Raw genomic sequence first — 16761 nt, 5'->3', positions numbered from 1 at the left:
ACTGGACCAGCTCGCCATCTAAATTCCCTGCGAGTATTACCCGACAGGGGGTTTAAATTGAAGGCTGTTCAAGCTGGTAACGAGGGAGATTCATTTGGCTACTCACTGCCTTCATCCGGACGTCCATCTCGCTATGCTGACCTCGCACCCTGACCGAATAGTCTTGAGCCAGGATACAAAACCAGCCGCGCCCATTAACAGCAGCTCTCCTCTAAGCGATCTGGGCTTTTGGAGGTTGTTAGAATCAGTTTTAGTGATCGTACAGTCGATCCCAAGGATGTGTTACTTTCATGAAACTAGAAAAAACCTTACAGAACCTGATGATGTGGAACACACTTTACCAGTTTAATCACATCCTTAAGAGGCATATAAATTCCAATGTCCACAACCTATGCTTTACTGTAGTTGAAATATTTATTGCAGAGTTAGCAAGTGCAGGCATACAGATTGTACTGATTCTCATGAAATCAATCTTTACAGTGAACTAATAATGGTTCTACATGAATTAGTAATATTGATAAAAATGAATATGTGAGTATGCACTGCATATGTGAGTATGCACTGCAGCTGCCACCACATCATTGACATTCATTGGTATCGCTGGAATGACAATGTCCTCCTTGGTCATAACTACCTCCATGAAAATTCAGTAAGGTATATCTTCTATTATACATTCCATTTCTATGGTAAAACTCTACTAGTGTATACTAAGGCATATCTAAATATCTAAAAAAAAAGAAAAAAAAAAAAGAGAGAAGAGTACAGCCACTTAGGTGCCTAGTCTTGAGAACCAGGGATGTAGGTTGATAAGCTTTTTTTAATCCCTAGAGGGGCGCTGCCATCAGCCCGCCGGAGGCCCAGCTGGGATCGCAGGCTTGAGGGAGGCCGCCGTCAGCCCTGCAGCTCGTCGGAGGTCGTTACCAGCCCTTGGCCGCCAGAGACACCACCCACTTCAAGCAAGGCCCCTATCTTTTCAGGGCTCCTTTTTTTCGGGTTCGTGGCATGCCTTGAACCAGCAACACCAGCCAGGGTGATTGCAAATGAATTGGCAGCATTGCTCGCGCATTGCTGCTGTACCTGCTCTGTTTATGGCCTGTACCTGGTTGGACGACTGGAGGGTGGACTTTTTTCTGGTTCCGGAGCACAGCGGTGTTCTGCTGTATCTGTTAGCTGTTTGAACTGAGCTGTTTGAGTTCTTTGAATTAACAGTCTTTTTCAAGACTTTTTTACTTTTTTTTTACTTTTTCACCGTGCTCCAACGCCTAAAGAAGACCTCTAACGGTCGAAGCATCGCGACGGAGCTCTTTTATCAGCTAACCTTCATCAGCGTTGGCAAGCTAACTAGCTTGCTAACGCTTTCGTTTTTATTTTTATTTTTTAGCACTGTTGTCGTGCTGCTCCACAGCCTGCCTAGGGATTTTTTATTTTATTTTAGCACTGTTGTCGTGCGTTACCTGTGCTGCTCACAGCCTGTCCAGTGGATTTTTATTTTAGTTTTTAGCACTGTTGTCGTGCGTTGCCTGTGCTGCCCCACAGCCTGTCCAGTGGATTTTTTATTTATTTTTTACCACTGTTGTCGTGTGTTACCTGTGCTGCTCCACAGCCTGTTCAGTGGATTTTGTTTTGTTTTTTGGCACTGTTGTCGTGTGTTACCTGTGCTGCTCCACAGCCTGTTCAGTGGATTTTGTTTGTTTTTTGGCGCTGTTGTCGTGCGTTACCTGTGCTGCTCCACAGCCTGTTCAGTGGATTTTTTATTTTATTTTAGCACTGTTGGTCTGCGTTGCCTGTGCTGCTCCACAGCCTGTCCAGGGATTTTTATTTTATTTTAGCACTGTTGTCGTGCGTTACCTGTGCTGCTCCACAGGCCTGTCCAGTGGATTTTTATTTTATTTTTAGCACTGTTGTCGTGGCGTTGCCTGTGCTGCTCCACAGCCTGTCCAGTGGATTTTTATTTTATTTTTACCACTGTTGTCGTGTGTTACCTGTGCTGCTCCACAGCCTGTCCAGTGATTTTTATTTTATTTTTAGCACTGTTGTCGTGCGTTACCTGTGCTGTTCCACAGCCTGTCCAGTGGATTTTTATTTTATTTTTACCACTGTTGTCGTGCGTTACCTGTGCTGCTCCACAGCCTGTTCAGTGGATTTTTGTTTGTTTTTTGGCACTGTTGTCGTGTGTTACCTGTGCTGCTCCGCAGCCTGTACAGTGGATTTTTATTTTATTTTTACCACTGTTGTCGTGTGTTACCTGTGCTGCTCCGCAGCCTGTACAGTGGATTTTTATTTTATTTTTACCACTGTTGTCGTGTGTTACCTGTGCTGCTCCGCAGCCTGTACAGTGGATTTTATTTATTTTTTACCACTGTTGTCGTGTGTTACCTGTGCTGCTCCGCAGCCTTACAGTGGATTTTTATTTATTTTTACCACTGTTGTCGTGTGTTACCTGTGCTGCCCGCAGCCTGTCCAGTGGATTTTTATTTATTATTTTATTTTATTTTATTTTTTTTTATTTATTTATTTATTATTTATTTTTAGCACTGTTGTCGTGCGTTACCTGTGCTGCTCCACAGCCTGTCCATTGGATTTTTATTTAGCGCTGTTGTCGTGCGTTACCTGTGCTGCTCCACAGCCTGTCTAGTGGATTTTTATTTTGTTTAGCACTGTGTCGTGCGTTGCCTGTGCTGCTCCACAGCCTGTCCAGTGGATTTTTATTTTTATTTTATTTTTTAGCTCTGTTGTTGTGCGTTACCTGTGCTGCTCCACAGCCTGTCCATTGGATTTTATTTTTATTTTATTTTATTTTTTAGTCCACTGTTGTTGTGCGTTACCTGTGCTGCTCCACAGCCTGTCTAGTGGATTTTTATTATTTTAGCACTGTTGTCGTGCGTTACCTGTGCTGCTCCACAGCCTGTCTAGTGGATTTTTATTTTGTTTTAGCACTGTTGTCGTGCGTTGCCTGTGCTGCTCCACAGCCTGTCCAGTGGATTTTGATTTATTTTTTTTTTGGCACTGTTGTCTGTGTTACCTGTGCTGGCTCCACAGCCTGTCTAGTGGATTTTTATTTATTTTTTACCACTGTTGTCGTGTGTTACCTGTGCTGCTCCGCAGCCTGTCCAGTGGATTTTTATTTATTATTTATTTTATTTTATTTATTTATTTTTTTTTAGCACTGTTGTCGTGCGTTACCTGTACTGCTCCACAGCCTGTCCAGTGGATTTTTATTTATTTTTTAGCACTGTTGTCGTGCGTTACCTGTGCTGCTCCACAGCCTGTCCAGGGATTTTGATTTTTATTTTATTTTTTTGGGCGCTGTTGTCGTGCGTTACCTGTGCTGCTCCACAGCCTGTCCAGTGGATTTTATTTAGCGCTGTTGTCGTGCGTTACCTGTGCTGCTCCACAGCTGTCTAGTGGATTTTTATTTTGTTTTAGCACTGTTGTCGTGCGTTGACTGTGCTGCTCCACAGCCTGTCCAGTGGATTTATTTTATTTTATTTATTTTTAGCACTGTTGTTGTGCGTACCTGTGCTGCTCCACAGCCTGTCCAGTGGATTTTATTTTATTTTATTTTATTAGCAATGTTGTTCCGTGCGTTACCTGTGCTGCTCCACAGCCTGTCCAGTGGATTTTTATTTTTATTTTATTTTTAGCACTGTTGTTGTGCGTTACCTGTGCTGCTCCACAGCCTTGTCCTAGTGGATTTTTATTTTGTTTTAGCACTGTTGTTGTGCGTTACCTGTGCTGCTCCACAGCCTGTCTAGTGGATTTTTATTTTGTTTTAGCACTGTTGTTGTGCGTTACCTGTGCTGCTCCACAGCCTGTCTAGTGGATTTTATTTTGTTTTAGCACTGTTTGTCGTGCGTTGACTGTGCTGCTCCACAGCCTGTCTAGTGGATTTTTATTTTATTTTATTTTTTTAGCACTGTTGTTCGTGCGTTACCTGTGCTGCTCCACAGCCTGTCTAGTGGATTTTTATTTTGTTTTAGCACTGTTGTCGTGCGTTACCTGTGCTGCTCCACAGCCTGTCTAGTGGATTTTTATTTTGTTTTAGCACTGTTGTCGTGCGTTACCTGTGCTGCTCCACAGCCTGTCTAGTGGATTTTTATTTGTTTTAGCACTGTTGTTGTGCGTTACCTGTGCTGCTCCACAGCCTGTCTAGTGGATTTCTATTTTGTTTTAGCACTGTTGTCGTGCGTTACCTGTGCTGCTCCACAGCCTGTCTAGTGGATTTTTATTTGTTTTAGCACTGTTGTCGTGCGTTGCCTGTGCTGCTCCACAGCCTGTCCAGTGGATTTTTATTTTTATTTTATTTATTTTTTAGCACTGTTGTTGTGCGTTACTGTGCTGCTCCACAGCCTGTCCAGTGGATTTTTATTTTTATTTTATTTTTTAGCACTGTTGTTGTGCGTTACCTGTGCTGCTCCACAGCCTGTCTAGTGGATTTTATTTTATTTTAGCACTGTTGTCATGCGTTACCTGTGCTGCTCCACAGCCTGTCTAGTGGATTTTTTATTTTGTTTTAGCACTGTTGTCGTGCGTTGCCTGTGCTGCTCCACAGCCTGTCCAGTGGATTTTTATTTTTATTTTTTTTTATTTTTTAGCACTGTTGTTGTGCGTTACTTGTGCTGCTCCACAGCCTGTCTAGTGGATTTTTATTTTATTTTAGCACTGTTGTCGTGCGTTACCTGTGCTGCTCCACAGCCTGTCCAGTGGATTTTGATTTTGATTTTATTTTTTTGGGCGCTGTTGTCGTGCGTTACCTGTGCTGCTCCACAGCCTGTCCAGTGGATTTTTATTTAGCGCTGTTGTCGTGCGTTACCTGTGCTGCTCCACAGCCTGTCTAGTGGATTTTTATTTTGTTTTAGCACTGTTGTCGTGCGTTGCCTGTGCTGCTCCACAGCCTGTCCAGTGGATTTTTATTTTTATTTTATTTTATTTTTAGCACTGTTGTTGTGCGTTACCTGTGCTGCTCCACAGCCTGGCCAGTGGATTTTTATTTTTTATTTTATTTTATTTTTTAGCGCTGTGGTCGTGCGTTACCTGGCTGCTCCACAGCCTGTCCAGTGGATTTTTATTTTATTTTATTTTTTTTTTTAGCGCTGTTGTTGTGCGTTACCTGTGCTGCTCCACAGCCTGTCCAGTGGATTTTTATTTTGTTTTAGCACTGTATGTGTGCGTTAACCTGTGCGCCCACAGCCTGTCTAGTGGATTTTTATTTGTGTTTTAGCACTGTTGTTGTGCGTTACCTGTGCTTGCTCCACAGCCTGTCTAGTGGATTTTTATTTTGTTTTAGCACTGTTGTGTGCGTTTACCTGTGCTGCTCCACAGCCTGTTCTAGTGATTTTATTTTGTTTTAGCACTGTTGTCGGCGTTACTGTGCTGCTCCACAGCCTGTCTAGTGGATTTTTATTTTGTTTTAGCACTGTTGTCGTGCGTTACCTGTGCTGCTCCACAGCCTGTCTAGTGGATTTTTATTTGTTTAGCACTGTTGTCGTGCGTTACCTGTGCTGCTCCACAGCCTGTCTAGTGGATTTTTATTTGTTTTAGCACTGTTGTTGTGCGTTACCTGTGCTGCTCCACAGCCTGTCTAGTGGGATTTCTATTTTGTTTTAGCACTGTTGTCGTGCGTACCTGTGCTGCTCCACAGCCTGTCTAGTGGATTTTTATTTTGTTTTAGCACTGTTGTCGTGCGTTGCCTGTGCTGCTCCACAGCCTGTCCAGTGGATTTTTATTTTATTTTATTTTATTTTTTAGCACTGTTGTGTGCGTTACCTGTGCTGCTCCACAGCCTGTCCAGTGGATTTTATTTTTATTTTATTTTTAGCACTGTTGTTGTGCGTACCTGTGCTGCTCCAAAGCCTGTCTAGTGGATTTTTATTTTATTTTAGCACTGTTGTCAGGCGTTACCTGTGCTGCTCCACAGCCTGTCTAGTGGATTTTTATTTTGTTTTAGCACTGTTGTCGTGCGTTGCCTGTGCTGCTCCACAGCCTGTCCAGTGGATTTTTATTTTATTTTTTTTCTTTTTTAGCACTGTTGTTGTGCGTTACTTGTGCTGCTCCACAGCCTGTCTAGTGGATTTTTATTTTATTTTAGCACTGTTGTCGTGCGTTACCTGTGCTGCTCCACAGCCTGTCCAGTGGATTTGATTTTGATTTTATTTTTTGGGCGCTGTTGTCGTGCGTTACCTGTGCTGCTCCACAGCCTGTCCAGTGGATTTTTATTTAGCGCTGTGTCGTGCGTTACCTGTGCTGCTCCACAGCCTGTCTAGTGGATTTTTATTTTGTTTTAGCACTGTTGTCGTGCGTTGCCTGTGCTGCTCCACAGCCTGTCCAGTGGATTTTTATTTTTATTTATTTTTTAGCACTGTTGTTGTGCGTACCTGTGCTGCTCCACAGCCTGTCCAGTGGATTTTTATTTGTTTAGCACTGTTGTTGTGCGTTACCTGTGCTGCTCCACAGCCTGTCTAGTGGATTTTTATTTTGTTTTAGCACTGTTGTCGTGCGTTACCTGTGCTGCTCCACAGCCTGTCTAGTGGATTTTATTTTGTTTTAGCACTGTTGTCGTGCGTTACCTGTGCTGCTCCACAGCCTGTCTAGTGGATTTTTATTGTTGTTTTAGCACTGTTGTCGTGCGTTACCTGTGCTGCTCCACAGCCTGTCTAGTGGATTTTTATTTTGTTTTAGCACTGTTGTCGTGCGTACCTGTGCTGCTCCACAGCCTGTCTAGTGGATTTTTATTTTGTTTTAGCACTGTTGTTTGTGCGTACCTGTGCTGCTTCCACAGCCTGTCTAGTGGATTTCTATTTTGTTTTAGCACTGTTGTCGTGCGTTACCTGTGCTGCTCCACAGCCTGTCTAGTGGATTTTTATTTGTTTTAGCACTGTTGTCCGTGCGTTGCCTGTGCTGCTCCACAGCCTGTCCAGTGGATTTTTATTTTTATTTTATTTTATTTTTTAGCAATGTTGTTGTGCGTTACCTGTGCTGCTCCACAGCCTGTCCAGTGGATTTTTATTTTATTTTATTTTATTTTTTAGCACTGTTGTTGTGCGTTACCTGTGCTGCTCCACAGCCTGTCTAGTGGATTTTATTTTATTTTAGCACTGTTGTCATGCGTTACCTGTGCTGCTCCACAGCCTGTCTAGTGGATTTTTATTTTGTTTTAGCACTGTTGTCGTGCGTTGCCTGTGCTGCTCCACAGCCTGTCCAGTGGATTTTTATTTTTATTTTTTTTTATTTTTTAGCACTGTTGTTGTGCGTTACCTGTGCTGCTCCACAGCCTTATAGTGGATTTTTATTTTATTTAGCACTGTTGTCGTGCGTTACCTGTGCTGCTCCACAGCCTGTCTAGTGTCGGATTCCCTGTTTGGGAATCCGCTAGCTTAGCGTAGCTACTAGCTCTTAGCCGTTTTAGCATGGCGGCTTCTCCTGTCTCTCCCGTACTTTCTGCTCTGGGTGTGAAATGTTTAGTTATTCCTCGGCCTCTTTTAGCAGTAACGGTACATGTAATAAGTGCAGCTTATTCGTAGCTTTGGAGGCCAGGCTGGGCGAATTGGAGGCTCGGCTCCGCACCGTGGAAAATTCTACAGCTAGCCAGGCCCCTGTAGTCGGTGCGGACCAAGGTAGCTTAGCCGCCGTTAGTTCCCCCCTGGCAGACCCCGTGCAGTCGGGAAGGCAGGCTGACTGGGTGACTGTGAGGAGGAAGCGTAGCCCTAAACAGAAGCCCCGTGTACACCGTCAACCCGTTCACATCTCTAACCGTTTTTCCCCACTCGACGATACACTCGCCGAGGATCAAACTCTGGTTATTGGCGACTCTGTTTTGAGAAATGTGAAGTTAGCGACACCAGCAACCATTGTCAATTGTCTTCCGGGGGCCAGAGCAGGCGACATCGAAGGACATTTGAAATTGCTGGCTAAGGCTAAGCGTAAATTTGGTAAGATTGTAATTCACGTCGGCAGTAATGACACTCGGTTACGCCAATCGGAGGTCACTAAAATTAACATTGAATCGGTGTGTAACTTTGCAAAAAACAATGTCGGACTCTGTTGTTTTCTCTGGGGCCCCTCCCCAATCAGACCGGGAGTGACATGTTTAGCCGCATGTTCTCCTTGAATTGCTGGCTGTCTGAGTGGTGTCCAAAAAATGAGGTGGGCTTCATTGATAATTGGCAAAGCTTCTGGGGAAAACCTGGTCTTGTTAGGAGAGATGGCATCCATCCCACTTTAGAGGGAGCAGCTCTCATTTCTAGAAATCTGGCCAATTTTTTGGGATCCTCCAAACTGTGACTGTCTAGCGTTGGGACCAGGAGGCAGAGCTGTGGTCTTATACACCTCTCTGCAGCTTCTCTCCCCTGCCATCCCCCTATTACCCCATCCCCGTAGAGACGGTGCCTGCTCCCAGACCACCAATAACTAGCAAAAATCTATTTAAGCATAAAAATTCAAAAAGAAAAAATAATATAGCACCTTCAATTGCACCACAGACTAAAACAGTTAAATGTGGTCTATTAAACATTAGGTCTCTTTCTTCTAAGTCCCTGTTGGTAAATGATATAATAATTGATCAACGTATTGATTTATTCTGCCTAACAGAAAACTTGGTTACAGCAGGATGAATATGTTAGTTTAAATGAGGTCAACACCCCGAGTCACACTAACTGTCAGAATGCTCGTAGCACGGGCCGGGGTGGAGGATTAGCAGCAATCTTCCATTCCAGCTTATTAATTAATCAAAAACCTAGACAGAGCTTTAATTCATTTGAAAGCTTGTATCTTAGTCTTGTCCATCCAAATTGGAAGTCCCAAAAACCAGTTTTATTTGTTATTATCTATCGTCCACCTGGTCGTTACTGTGAGTTTCTCTGTGAATTTTCAGACCTTTTGTCTGACTTAGTGCTTAGCTCAGATAAGATAATTATAGTGGGCGATTTTAACATCCACACAGATGCTGAGAATGACAGCCTCAACACTGCATTTAATCTATTATTAGACTCTATCGGCTTTGCTCAAAAAGTAAATGAGTCCACCCACCACTTTAATCATATTTTAGATCTTGTTCTGACTTATGGTATGGAAATAGAAGACTTAACAGTATTCCCTGAAAACTCCCTTTTGTCTGATCATTTTTAATAACATTTACATTACCCTGATGGACTACCCTGCAGTGGGGAATAAGTTTCATTACACTAGAAGTCTTTCAGAAAGCGCTGTAACTAGTTTAAGGATATGATTCCTTCTTTATGTTCTCTAATGTCATATACCAACACAGAGCAGAGTAGCTACCTAAACTCTGTAAGGGAGTTAGAGTATCTTGTCAATAGTTTTACATCCTCATTGAAGACAACTTTGGATACTGTAGCTCCTCTGAAAAGAGAGCTTTAAATCAGAAGTGTCTGACTCCGTGGTATAACTCACAAACTCGTAGCTTAAAGCAGATAACCCGTAAGTTGGAGAGGAAATGGCGTCTCACTAATTAGAAGATCTTCACTTAGCCTGGAAAAAGAGTTTGTTGCTCTATAAGAAAGCCCTTCGTGAAGCTAGGAACATCTTTCTACTCATCACTAATTGAAGAAAATAAGAACAACCCCAGGTTTCTTTTCAGCACTGTAGCCAGGCTGACAAAGAGTCAGAGCTCTATTGAGCTGAGTATTCCATTAACTTTAACTAGTAATGACTTCATGACTTTCTTTGCTAACAAAATTTTGACTATTAGAGAAAAAATTACTCATAACCATCCCAAAGATGTATCGTTATCTTTGGCTGCTTTCAGTGATGCCGGTATTTGGTTAGACTCGTTCTCTTCCGATTGTTCTGTCTGAGTTATTTTCATTAGTTACTTCATCCAACCCATCAACATGTTTATTATACCCCATTCCTGCCAGGCTGCTCAAGGAAGTCCAACCATTATTTAATGCTTCAATCTTAAATATGATCAATCTATCTTTGTTAGTTGGTTATGTACCACAGGCCTTTAAGGTGGCAGTAATTAAACCATTACTTAAAAAGCCATCACTTGACCCAGCTATCTTAGCTAATTATAGGCCAATCTCCAACCTTCCTTTTCTCTCAAAGATTCTTGAGAGGGTAGTTGTAAAACAGCTAACTGATCACCTGCAGAGGAATGGTCTATTTGAAGAGTTTCAGTCAGGTTTTAGAATTCATCATAGTACAGAAACAGCATTAGTGAAGGTTACAAATGATCTTCTTATGGCTTCGGACAGTGGACTTATCTCTGTGCTTGTTCTGTTGGACCTCAGTGCTGCTTTTGATACTGTTGACCATAAATTTTATTACAGAGATTAGAGCATGTCATAGGTATTAAAGGCATTGCGCTGCGGTGGTTTGAATCATATTTGTCTAATAGATTACAGTTTGTTCATGTAAATGGGGAATCTTCTTCACAGACTAAAGGTAATTATGGAGTTCCACAAGGTTCTGTGCTAGGACCAATTTTATTCACTTATACATGCTTCCCTTGGGGCAGTATTATTAGACGGTATTGCTTAAATTTTCATTGTTACGCAGATGATACCCAGCTTTATCTATCCATGAAGCCAGAGGATACGCACCAATTAGCTAAACTGCAGGATTGTCTTACAGACATAAAGACATGGATGACCTCTAATTTCCTGCTTTTAAACTCAGATAAAAACTGAAGTTATTGTACTTGGCCCCACAAATCTTAGAAGCATGGTGTCTAACCAGATCGTTACTCTGGATGGCATTTCCCTGATCTCTAGTAATACTGTGAGAAATCTTGGAGTTATTTTGATCAGGATATGTCATTCAAAGCGCATATTAAACAAATATGTAGGACTGCCTTTTTGCATTTACGCAATATCTCTAAAATCAGAAAGGTCTTGTCTCAGAGTGATGCTGAAAAACTAATTCATGCATTTGTTTCCTCTAGGCTGGACTATTGTAATTCATTATTATCAGGTTGTCCTAAAAGTTCCCTAAAAAGCCTTCAGTTGGTTCAGAATGCTGCAGCTAGAGTACTGACGGGGACTAGCAGGAGAGAGCATATCTCACCCGTGTTGGCCTCCCTTCATTGGCTTCCTGTAATGCTAGAATAGAATTTAAAATTCTTCTTCTTACTTATAAGGTTTTGAATAATCAGGTCCCATCTTATCTTAGGACCTCATAGTACCATATTACCCCATTAGAGCGCTTCGCTCTCAGACTGCGGGCTTACTTGTAGTTCCTAGGGTTTGTAAGAGTAGAATGGGAGGCAGAGCCTTCAGCTTTCAGGCTCCTCTCCTGTGGAACCAGCTCCCAATTCAGATCAGGGAGACAGATACCCTCTCTACTTTTAAGATTAGGCTTAAAACTTTCCTTTTCGCTAAGGCTTATAGTTAGGGCTGGATCGGTGACCCTGGACCATCCCTTGGTTATGTTGCTTTAGACGTAGACTGTGTTTCATAATTATTGTATGGCCTTGCCTTGCAATGTGGAGCGCCTTGGGGCAACTGTTTGTTGTGATTTGGCGCTATACAAGAAAAAAGTTGATTGATTGATTGGTTGCAGTGGTCACCCTGGGGAAGCAGCGTAGATCATGAACTATGTTACCATAACTACTTGGTCAATTAAGGTCATCCAGAACAACACCAAAGGTATACCCCAACTCAGGCACCAAAGGGTAATGCTGCCAAGTCTGAAGAACCCGTGCCTCCGCGGTTTCTGTTGTAAGGCACTGGTCAGGGTCGCTGCATATCCCAACAGTCCCATGATCATCATGACTTCGCATACGACATTAGCGATGGCGGTTATTGTGAATCACCCTAGGACGTGAGTTACAAACATGGGTAGGCATAGGTCGCGTGTTTTGAAATAGTAGTTGACGACCACTAGCTTGACACAACCATGGAGCGGGACCAGTATCCGCAGCGGCTGACATAGGATCCAGTGGCCAACGCAGCACTAGAGGAGCCATAGAGTTAAAATTATAATAAATTCCAAGTTACTTATTCTGAACAAGGCCGTTGTGGCTACTTCGGTGGTGGTGATGGTCATGTTCAGGCTTGTTTTACTTCTCTTACTTGTATTTTCTCTGTCTATCGTTAGACGCTTCCTCCTCTTCAGGGTTCTAACTGTTGTGTGGGCCGCTGAAGAGGGGTACTGCTGGCCCACCACCACCAGATGGTGCCCTGCTTGGAGTGCGGGCTTCAAGCCCGAGAGGGCGCCGGAGCCACTGGGAGTGACAGCTGTCACTCATCATCAGCACCAGCTGTCACTCAGTCAACTCATCACCATCACCATAAAGGCCGGACTGCAACTCCACCTCCTCGCGAGAAATCAGCTACCTTGGAGGTAATTTCTCTGCTGACTTACAACATTGAGTAATAATCTGAACTTCTTTGCAGCCGTTTTCCTGTGGTGTTGCCTTATCTGTGGGATTGGCGTTTGGTGTGATCAGCGACGGCTTCGCTTCACACCCCAACCAGATAAGTGGTTAGACAGGAGCTGCACGAGTGTGTGACGGGAGGTGGAGGTGCTCCCTCCCAAAAGAACACAGACTGTGGGATTACTGAGTGTGCGTACTCACACTCACCTGTGTTGTTTCTGTTCTCTGCCAGCAGTACCAGGTCTGACAGCTGGAGACGGTGACCACCTGGGGACCCAGGACTTGGCGGCTCCGGTGTTCTTCAGATCCGTTGGCGGTGAGGGCCGTGTGGGATCCGGCTCGGTTCTGGACGGGCGTCTCCTATCCTCAAGCCTGCCCACACCACCCAACGTGTAATTGACTATAGTCCCAAACTGATTGTTGTCGGTATTCCGTTGTGCACAATTTACAACATTAAATTGTTACTGTTTGGCTTATCCATTGCCCGTTCTTTAACGCCCCCTGTTGTGGGTCCGTGTTCCTACACTTTCACAACACTAACGCTGTAATGATCAGGGCGTGCCAGTACCTCAGACGTTATAGCCCCCATTGCTCCCCCCTTGTGGAGGAGGGGCTTCCTGTTTTCTTCCGCTTGTGGCTGATCTCTCCTCCTACATGAGCGCAGGGCGGCTTGAACGTCCCCTTTCACCAAAACAAATCCTATCATTCCGGTGATAATAAGCCCTCAATGCATCAATAAATAGGGCCAAATTTTACCAAACAGGTTGCTTATCCAACCTGTCACTACTCCAAATCCTTCTTCAGTTATTTCTCCTGCCTCTTCTAGTACTCTTGTGATGACTCTAATAGCCATCCCTGCTCTCTGATACCAGGTGCACTCATGCTCCTTCCTTTCTTCGCTGCAGTGCATCCAGTTTTCTTCGGCATGTTCCATTATTGTAAATGCGATTCGGCCCCAGCCATTCATACCCGACAATTTTATTACCTTCACACAGGCTTCTTCTGAAGGCATGTCCTTCTTCCAGGATGATTGTCGGAATTGCAATGAACAGCACTATCCTACCCAATACCTCCTTTCTTCTAGCCATCCCGTGTCCCAGAATGACCTTGGCGCATCCGACCTTAGGTGGAAATGCTCTTTTCCAACATTTTTAAAATCTTTTTCCAAACTGTCTGATGTCCATAGGTGTCGTATCCATCTCCATACAGCCCGATGCTGTGGGGTAGCCGGAGGGCTGACAGTGTTTGCCAAGAATCCCCTACTTCTTTTCCTGACTCTTCCTGTTCATCTGGGTTCTGTATTTGACCTGATTTCCTCTATTGCTTAGGCAAGGTCTGGGTCAGAAATATTTAACATCCGCATTCTACAATCAGGTTTTCATTTTTATCAATATTACTAATTCATGTAGAACCATTATTAGTTCAGTGTAAAGATTGATTTCATGAGAATCAATACAATCTGTATGCCTGCACTTGCTAACTCTGCAATAAATGTTTCAACTGCAGTTAAAACATAGGCTGTGGACAATGGAATTCATATGCCTCTTAAGGTTTGGTGATTAAACTGGTAAAGTGTGTCCCACATCAACGTGTTCTGTAAGGTTTTTCTAGTTTCATGAAAGTAGCACATCCTTGGGATCTACTGTACTGATCACTAAAAGTGATCCTAGCAACTTCCAAGAGCCCAGATCGCTTAGAGGAGAGCTGCCGTTAATGGGCGCGGCTGGTTTTGTATCCTGGCTCAAGGGCTATTCGGTGAGCGTGCAAGGTCAGCGTAAGCAGGATGGACGTCGGATGAAGGCAGTGAGTAGCTAGACGAATCTCATCACCAGCTTGAACAGCCTTCAACTTAAACCCCCTATCGGGTAATACTCACAGGAAATTGAGGATTGGACCCTTTAGATGGAGAGCTGGTCCAGTACCTCCTGTACAGGAGTAACTTGGGATCTAACACGTAGTGCCCGAACGAGGGATCTGACGAAAGGATCGTTGGGTCTACAGAAGAACCCTGGCAGAGAAGAAGCATTGCCGGCCATGTGAAACCACCCGAGCAAAGCAGATGTGAAGCAGAAGACGACGACTGCCGGGGCGTCAGAAGGAAAGTAGCCCTGTGAGGGAAGCAGTGCTGTCGGGTGATCTGCGAGGATGTGCAGAGTCACCAGCCAGCGGGAATCTCCAAGGAGAAGTGGGAGGAAAAGAAAAAAAAATAGGAGCGACTGAAAAGGGACAGTCAAGCTGAATCCTGAGATTGGCTCCAAATAGCTAACCGTGATGAAAGTATGAAAGTAATGCTGTGTAATGTATGACTGTTGGAGATGTCCAGACATGTCGGATAAGCAGGGAAAAGAGGAGGGAATCAGTTCAACTGATGACCATATTAAGAATGAGATTACATCATTGCAACATAATTTTCTCTAACACAAGTGGAAAGTACCAATCATTTTCTATTCAACTGGAAAGTACTGAAGCTTCCTTCTGGTATTAACGCATAATGTTTTTTTCTATGTAGATATGGCAGAGAGGGATTTCAACTTTTCTTGACAGTTTGCATGCACAAACTATCCAAATCTGTTTTGGAATTCCACAGACAGACTTGAAAACTAAAATATTACGAGTACCAGACAATTTTTTCTTTCAATATCTAAGAAAGCAAACCTTTATTGGACAGACAAATGTTAAGAACCATTCAAGCAAGAAAAAGATTTGTCAAACTACATCCAATTTGACTGCATCAAAAAAAAAAAAATACAAAACAAAAACACAGTGGATCAAATTATGTTAAATGGTTCCAAACTTGGCTGCTGGAAACAAGTAACTTTTAGCAGGATCTGTTTGTACAGAATAAGCAATGACGTGTCAAATCTTTTAAAAAGTTATTTGATTACATTAAACCCAAAATAGCAACTTGCATAACAAAATATGTAGGAGTGGACATTTTTTTTAACTAACTAAAAGTAGACAAAGAGAAACACGCAAGAAAAAAAAGGCCAATATTGGGCTTCAAATAATCAAAAAAGTCCACAAGACACAAGGCTGATGTGTCCTTCGAGGACAAGACCAAATCCAAGGCCAACCAAAAGTAGCATTAAGACCAAGGCTGGTCATGGGTTTTCCACCAGTGGTGTATATGCCTGAACTGACCCATTAAACTACTAGATACTAACTCAATGTACAGCAGCATCTGCCCAAAGGTATTTCATTGCAGGCACTTCTTGCTTGTAAGACAAAATAACAGTGGGTGTGTTGACAATTCAGTGTCTACACATCACATTCGGTGCCTTAAATACATTCAAAGACACGTCATTTATTTGTTCTTACACCGATGTATTTCAAATTTTTTTTTTTTTTATAATTCCAGTCTACAGCTCAAAAAAAAAAAATATATATGTATTATTTATGCAGTATAAAGTATAAGTACACACAACCACAATCATGGGGAAGACCACTGAAAGAGCTGGATGTTGGCATTGTCCTGTATCACAGTGTATTCCTGGAAAGTTGACTAGAATGGAAAGTATGGTCAGAAAGCATTAACAAGAAACATAACAGAGGACTTAACGGAGACATGCATGCTCATCATTTAGGAGAGGATAGCTCAACTGTTCTAGACTAATACAGCTCCAATGAACAACTTGGGATATGTGCAAAATCTCTATCTGGGACATATCCCAAGTTGACCATTCGGGTCATATTAGTCTAGAACAGTTGAGTATCCTCTCCTAAATGATGTGCTTGCATGTCTAAGCTAGGTCCTAGACTAACAGGGATGACCGCAGCCTCAAGACGATTAGCAAGAAAAGCTGTGGAACTATAGGTCTATTTATCAAACTTAAAATAAAAACATTGAAACATTTTAGTTTGTGTGCAATGAGTGTATAATGTATAACATTTGCATTCTGTGAAATTCCGGGTTAAAATATATAGAACTTCCACAATACTCTAATTTTTTGAGATGTGCCAGTGCATAATAAAATAAACATGAAACTTTACTTGAATTGTATTTGCCTTGTTTAAAAAAAAAACAAAAAAACAAAAAAAAAACACTTTCATTTTCCCAGCGACCTGACTGTAGATAAGCAGTGGAAACTGTATGTATGTACCTTTAATTTTCCCGAATAAAAAAATCCAAAGACAAAGCAATACAACTACATAGAATAGCTGATGATGAAAGAAGTGCAAGATAGTGCAAAGCCAGCGTGTACAGTAGTGTTCAGAATAATAGTAGTGCTATGTGACTAAAAAGATGAATCCAGGTTTTGAGTATATTTCTTATTGTTACATGGGAAACAAGGTACCAGTAGATTCAGTAGATTCTCACAAATCCAGCAAGACCAAGCATTCATGATATGCACACTTTAAGGCTATGAAATTGGGCTATTAGTAAAAAAAAAAGTAGAAAGGGGGTTGTTCACATAATAGTAGCA

At 42.6% G+C, this 16761-nt stretch overlaps 1 protein-coding gene and 1 long non-coding RNA gene across 22 annotated transcripts in view; one reads left to right on the top strand and one right to left on the bottom strand.

Moving 5' to 3' along the window:
• lrrfip2 (leucine rich repeat (in FLII) interacting protein 2) overlaps nucleotides 1-16761 on the top strand; it is a 122232-nt gene that overhangs the window by 47442 nt on the left and 58029 nt on the right. The gene's annotated exons all lie outside the window — the stretch shown is intronic.
• Nucleotides 685-16297, bottom strand: LOC117523957. Its single transcript, XR_004564651.1, has 3 exons — nucleotides 16016-16297; nucleotides 15938-15941; nucleotides 685-694 (listed from the first exon to the last, which is right to left on the bottom strand). It is a non-coding gene; the product is annotated as an uncharacterized LOC117523957 (long non-coding RNA).

Source organism: Thalassophryne amazonica, chromosome 13 (genome assembly GCF_902500255.1).
Source record: "Thalassophryne amazonica chromosome 13, fThaAma1.1, whole genome shotgun sequence".
NCBI classification, from domain to species: domain Eukaryota; kingdom Metazoa; phylum Chordata; class Actinopteri; order Batrachoidiformes; family Batrachoididae; genus Thalassophryne; species Thalassophryne amazonica.
Note: the sequence above shows the minus strand (reverse complement) of the source record. Positions and strands in the feature narration are given on the sequence as shown.